This window comes from Delphinapterus leucas, chromosome 6, assembly GCF_059928025.1.
Source record: "Delphinapterus leucas isolate spDelLeu-1000000601 "Yukka" chromosome 6, BTC_Dleu_Yukka2, whole genome shotgun sequence".
Classification (NCBI taxonomy): Eukaryota; Metazoa; Chordata; class Mammalia; order Artiodactyla; family Monodontidae; genus Delphinapterus; species Delphinapterus leucas.
In genome coordinates, this window is record NC_143134.1 from 33,936,566 (window position 1) to 33,943,004 (window position 6,439).

Genomic DNA, 6,439 nt, shown 5'->3' on the forward strand with positions numbered 1-6,439 from the left:
AGTTTATGGTCTCACATTTAGGTCTTTAATCTATTTTGACCTTATTTTTGTGTATGGCATTAAAGAATGTTCTAACTTCATTTTTTTACATGTAGCTGTCCAGTTTTCCTAGCACCATTTATTGAAGACACTGTCTTTCCCCCATTGTATAGTCTTGCCTCCTTTGTCATAGATTAATTGGCCATAGGTGTGTGGGTTTATTTCTGGGCTTTCTATCCTATTCCATTGCCCTATATTTCTATTTTTGTGCCAGTACCATACTGTTTTGATGACTATAGATTTGTAGTATAATCTGAAGTCAGGGAGCCTGATTCCTCCAGCACCGTTTTTCTTTCTCTAGATTGCTTTGGCTATTCAGGGTCTTTTGTGTCTCCATACAAATTTTTAAATCCACAAACAATAAATGTTGGAGAGGGTGTGGAGAGAAGGGAAGCCTCCTACAGTTTTGGTGGGAATGTGAATTGGTACAGCCACTATGGAAAACAGTATGACGTTTCCTTAAAAAACTAAAAATAGGGGCTTCCCTGGTGGCGCAGTGGTTGAGAGTCCGCCTGCCAATGCAGGGGACACGGGTTCGTGCCCCGGTCCGGGAAGATCCCACATGCCACGGAGCAGCCGGGCCCGTGAGCCATGGCCGCTGAGCCTGCGCGTCCGGAACCTGTGCTCCGCAATGGGAGAGGCCACAACAGTGAGAGGCCTGCGTACCGCAAAAAAAAAAAAAAAACTAAAAATAGAGCTACCATATGATCCTGCAATCTCACTCCTGGGCATATATCCAGAGAAGAACATGGTCTGAAAGGATACATGCACCCTAATGTTCATTGCAGCACTGTTTGCAATAGCCAAGACATGGAAACAACCTAAATGTCCATTGACAGAGGAATGGATAAAGAGGAAGTTGTACGTATGTACAATGGAATATTACTCAGCCATTAAAAAGAATGAAATCATGCCATTTGCAACAACATGGATGGACCTAGAGATTGTCATACTGAGTGAAGTAAGTCAGACAGAGAAAGAGAAATATTGTATGATATAACATATGCAAAATCTAAAAGCAAATGAGACAAATGAACGTATTTACAAAACAGAAACAGACTCACAGACGTAGAGAACAAACATGGTTACCAGGGGGAAGGGTGGGGGGAAGGAATGGTTAGGGAGTGTGGGATTGACATGGACACACTGCTGTATTTAAAATGGATAACCAACAAGGACCTACTGTATAGCACAGGGAAATCTGCTCAATATTATGTAACAACCTAAAAGGGAAAAGAATTTGAAAAAGAATAGATACATGTATATGTATAACTGAACCACTTTGCTGTACACCTGAAACTAACACAACATTGTTAATCAACTATACTCCAGGGAATTCCCTCACGGTCCAGTGGTTAGGGCTCTGCACTTTCACTGATAAGGGCCTGGGTTTGATCCCTTGTCAGGGAACTAAAATCCCACAAGCCGCATGGTGTGGCAAAAAAACAAAACAAAACAAAAAAACTATACTCCAATATAAAATGAAAAGTTAAAAAAATAAAATTCACAGAGGAAAACTTTATCTTCTTGGAAAAAAAGAGAACATTTGACTATAACAATGACATTGAAAAGTAAATTAGAATATATCTTTTGAGTTGTATTAAATTTGATGTTTTCAGGTAAACAAGTACAAAATCCAGAGTTCCTTATTTTCTAATCTCCGTCAAATAAAAAGCTCAAGCTTTAAAATGTTATGATACCTCCTCTTTTGATGTCAGGGATGAAGATAAAAAGCTATCCCTCTAAAATTAGGGTTAGACTGTGCAGTCTTTCTTCTTTTTCTCATCAAGATATTATTCTTCTACACACGATTTCGATGAGGAAAACCAACCTGGATAAAGGAACATGACTTCTGTTTAAAATAATTATTTAGGAAATTAGAAATAGATGGTCAATAGCATGGTTGAATTAATAACACTCTGTTCAAAATAGAAATAAAACGTGTTCACACAGATAAATATAACTGTATTTTAAAATATCAATATTATAATTAAACATGTACTCTGTGTGCACACAGGCATATGTGCACTTTCATACACACACACACACACACACACAAGGACTGTTTATCCAAATTGTTAACATACTTTGCTGATTGCATTGTGGTAATTGCTCTGTGAGAAAGCCAGTGTTATTATTCCTCATTAAATTGGACTATATCATCTGAAAGTAAAAATGATAAAGCTGATCACATTGACAAATTTTACCTAATTTAAAACACTGATACACCAATATAAAAAGCCACTGTTTATATGGTTAGCACATTTGTTAATCCATTATTTTAATCATTATAGGATTGACAGTTTCATTCTTCTGCAAGCCAGACACATTCGATTTTTGAATCAACGCTTCTAATAACTCAGATGTTAAGATTAAACATTTAAAATAAGTTACAATGCAAATTTGACCAAGTGAAATGCATTTGGTGTGTTTCAGGATCATAACAATTAAGAGATGATAGCTATTGTTCTAAAAATTCTATGAAGGTAATATTTAATGAGATTCAGAAATATTATAACACATTCACGTAAAATTTTACTCCATCATTAGTGAGAAGCACAGTAATTCAACTGTCTTAAAGCATGTACATAATATTTTATTGCAGAAAGGATCAGAAACATTTAAATTCTCACTGTGCATAGTAATGAAAGTTGTATTTTACCTAACTAAAAATGTGAACTGCAAAATTGCAAGATTTCCTGTAGGAAAATATGATACCAGTTTCTCTGTGGAGTTTTTGATACATTGGTAAAGAGCATAATTACAATTGCAGACAATTTTTTTGCTTGGACATTAAAAATAAAATAGTTTACCTAAATAGCAAATAATAGGAGTTTTGTCTTAATTAAATCACCTAGAAGTTCTGTCTTTGTAGTGTCTTTTTTTTTTTTTTTTGTGGTACGCGGGCCTCTTACTGTTGTGGCCTCTGTGTGTGGCCTCTCCCATTGCGGGTCACAGGCTCCGGACGCGCAGGCTCAGCGGCCATGGCTCACGGGCCTAGCCACCCCGCGGCATGTGGGATCTTCGCGGACCGGGGCACGAGCTTGTGTCCCCTGCATTGGCAGGCAGACTCTCAGCCACTGCGCCACCAGGGAAGCCCTCCTTGTAGTGTCTTTTAAATAGAATGAATCTCAAAATAATTCCAATGAATAAAGATAATCTCTTATGACATTCAAGTGCACCATTTATAGCAAAATTCAGGTAATACGTTGGCAGCTGGTAGGAAGCTCCAAACACAGAAGTATTTCCACAGGGTTTGTTTAGATTTAGGTGGATTTCCAACAGTCACTGTGATTTTAATTCATCAGTCCTCTACAGTGGGATTTCTGAATATATAATCTGTACAGCACTTTCATCAGAGTCAGCAGGAGTGCTTATTTCAAATGTGAATTCCTAGGTCCCATCAGAGACCAAATGAATCAAAATCTATGTGGCAGAGCATGCATTTGCATTTTAATGATTTGTCCAAGTGATCCTCATGCACATTAAGTTTGAGAACGCATGTGCATCCTTAAATCCAAGTAAAGAATATATGAAATATATATCAAGTAGTTCACAGAGTTGTTAGGTGAGCAAATGCTGTAAAATAAAACAAATAGTTTATATAATCTGACAATTATAACCTATTACACAAACTTTAAGTACAAATGAGGAAGATTAAAAGGCTCAGAGTGTGCCAAGGTCACAGACCTCTTAGCCTTGGTGATTTTCAAGCTTGCCTGAAGAGTCCCCAGGAGGACTACAGGTACACTATAGATAACAATGTCGCAGTACAATCTACTGAATGAGAATCTCTTGGGGCAGAGGTCTGATAATCATTACTTTTAGCTATCTAGTCTGGTGACATTTATCATTAAGGAAGTTTGGAATATACTTCCTTGAGCATTCCCAGGCTGACACTACAAAACACTCATAATAATCTGAATTGCTAGTGTGGAATTATAGCCTTAGTTAGCCCAATCACTTTAATTTATGTCTCTAATATCTATTAACACCCTATATGCCATTACTTTTTACTTCAAAGGATTGGCTTAATACCGACATCTTATTACTGTTTTTACCTAGGATTGTTTTTAATGAATAATCATTAATGTACTCAATATTTGTACAATCTAATCTGTGAGCTGTCTGATATAATTTTCCTACATGAATTGTCAAAAGTTTCATTGCATATACAAATGCATTAATAGCATTTGTATTGACAATAGTTAGGGGAAATTGTCATATCTTATAATTTGACGAGGTGTGATCAGTAGTGATTTTTTCTCTAAATATTCACTTCCATATATTTTTCTATATATTTTCTATAAATTCAATATCTTGAACTATGTGTATATATTATAGCATGAGACAAACAAGCTTAGAAATGATTACTCTTATCAACACTCACATAAGTATATTGATTCAAGGCTTATAATTTAAAAAACGTTGTAATGAATACAAGTGTAAACAGAAAAACTAAAATTAGTCATCTCTCAGTTAAGAAAACATTTATACAACTGTTTAAAAATAACTGTAAAATTCAGTTGTATATATTCATTACTATACATGTAAAACCAAAAACTCAGTTCCTTAAAAGATTCTCCTTCAAGAATAATCTGTAGTTTAGAGTGGCTTAAATGTCCAGCTTCCTTGCCTGTTCTTTGCCAGTGTTTTCTGTGCTGGGAAGCAGAGAATGCAAAGGGCAGCACTGTATTCTGGTCCTGCAAGAGGAACAGAACGGTAAGGTTTGGGAGATACAAGCCGCACTAATTATGTCACAGAGACTAGAACAGCAGTGATTTTCCCCCCATTATTATTATTTTATATCAGTAGAATCTATTTAATATATTCAATAATTCTATTATTTCTAAGACCTTCCACAAAAGGGCATTACAATTCTTTTAGCTTATTGCAAACATATATATTTTTTAAAGTGGATTCACTTTATTTTTCGGCTGCACTGTAGGATTTGTCAGAAGACAAACAGTAAGTTGTGAGCTCCATTTTGCCCAACTACTTTTTCTTCACACCCTGGAGAATCTGGTGTCTGGAACTGTAGAGACATCATCATGTTACCACCCCTTCTCCTCTCAGGTTGAATCCGCTGTGACAGAACACTCATGTCCTTAAGAGGCAAGCCCTAGCAAATAGCCTCTCACAAATCCACTGAACATCACAATGTCCTGTTTGATAAATTCTGTTGCTGCTTCAATTATATTGCTGATTTCAGGTGCTGCTTTATTTGCTCATTTCTGAATCAGGTCTTCCTGCTTTCTTTATATCTTTTATCAACTCTATCCCAGTTGATTTGTACATAGTTACTTTGACTGGTAAATCTGAAGAAGATGGCCAGCAACCTACTGTTGCTGTAAGTTTTCCAACTTTCTGGAGCAAAAATCCTGCACAATGGCCAGTGCAATCTGGATGGCTACTGAGTATTGTTCTACCGGAAGTGCCAAACTATGGCCAAACATAGATTCTACCAGCGGTGTCTTCATGTATACTGAGTTAGGTCCAATATGAATCATCATCACTTTCATATTCAGGTGAGAGAGATCCCATCTAGACGGGCCTGGCCTTGGAATCCAGAACCAAGTGAAGAGGACTCAGCTGTCAAGGGGGGGCAAAGAGGGCCTGGGGTTGGAAGAAAGGGCCATAGGCGCAGAAGTAAGCACTTCATGAAAACTAAGCAAATGGTATTTCTAGGTAAATCAGTCTTTCTGTGCTGGACTAATTAAAAGAACTTCACAGTTCTCTATCCCCAAGCTTTCTCACCTTCAGGAATTGAGGGCTTTTACTGCTTCCCGCATTATTTTTTTAATTAAGTAATGAATAGTATTTTATTATTATTATTTTTTTTTGGCTGCATGGCATGGCATACATGATCTTTTCTCCCTGACCAGGGATTGAACCTGTGCTCCCTGAAGTAGAAGCATGGAATCTTCACCACTGGACCCCCAAGTAAGTCCCTGAAGAGTATTTTATAGATAAGAAAACTTTAGCCTCAGCAGGATAAATTTGAGGACAGTTCCAATAGCTAGGTCCCCAGAGATGCACTTGAAGTGGTCCTTACAGTTTTTGCAAACTAGAATACCTGATAGTGTTTATCAGTGCAACAGGTCAGGTGCAGTGTAAAAGTATGGGTACTGAAAAAGTAATATTGACCCTAACTATGCATTCACACACAGGCATTTACAGGTTTTTACCCAGTCTTTGAATTAAAAGATAGATTCTCTGAGTCTGATCAATGTCAGCCTCTTGAGATGCACTAAAATGAAATTCAGAAAAAGTTGAATAACTTAAACTACTCTGGAGTTACAGACAACTGAAGTAGAAAGCCTCTTAAGCAATGTGAGAGAAGAAAAAAAGGGGCAAAAATCTACCTACTAGCTTGGGTTGTAGAACTCATGTTTTTAGG

The 6,439-nt window shown here is 37.0% G+C and overlaps 1 pseudogene; it reads right to left on the bottom strand.

Annotated features, from left to right (window-relative positions):
• Window positions 1–4,202: 4,202 nt before the first annotated feature.
• Window positions 4,203–5,790, bottom strand: LOC149748897 (FUN14 domain-containing protein 1 pseudogene; annotated as a pseudogene).
• Window positions 5,791–6,439: the final 649 nt, after the last annotated feature.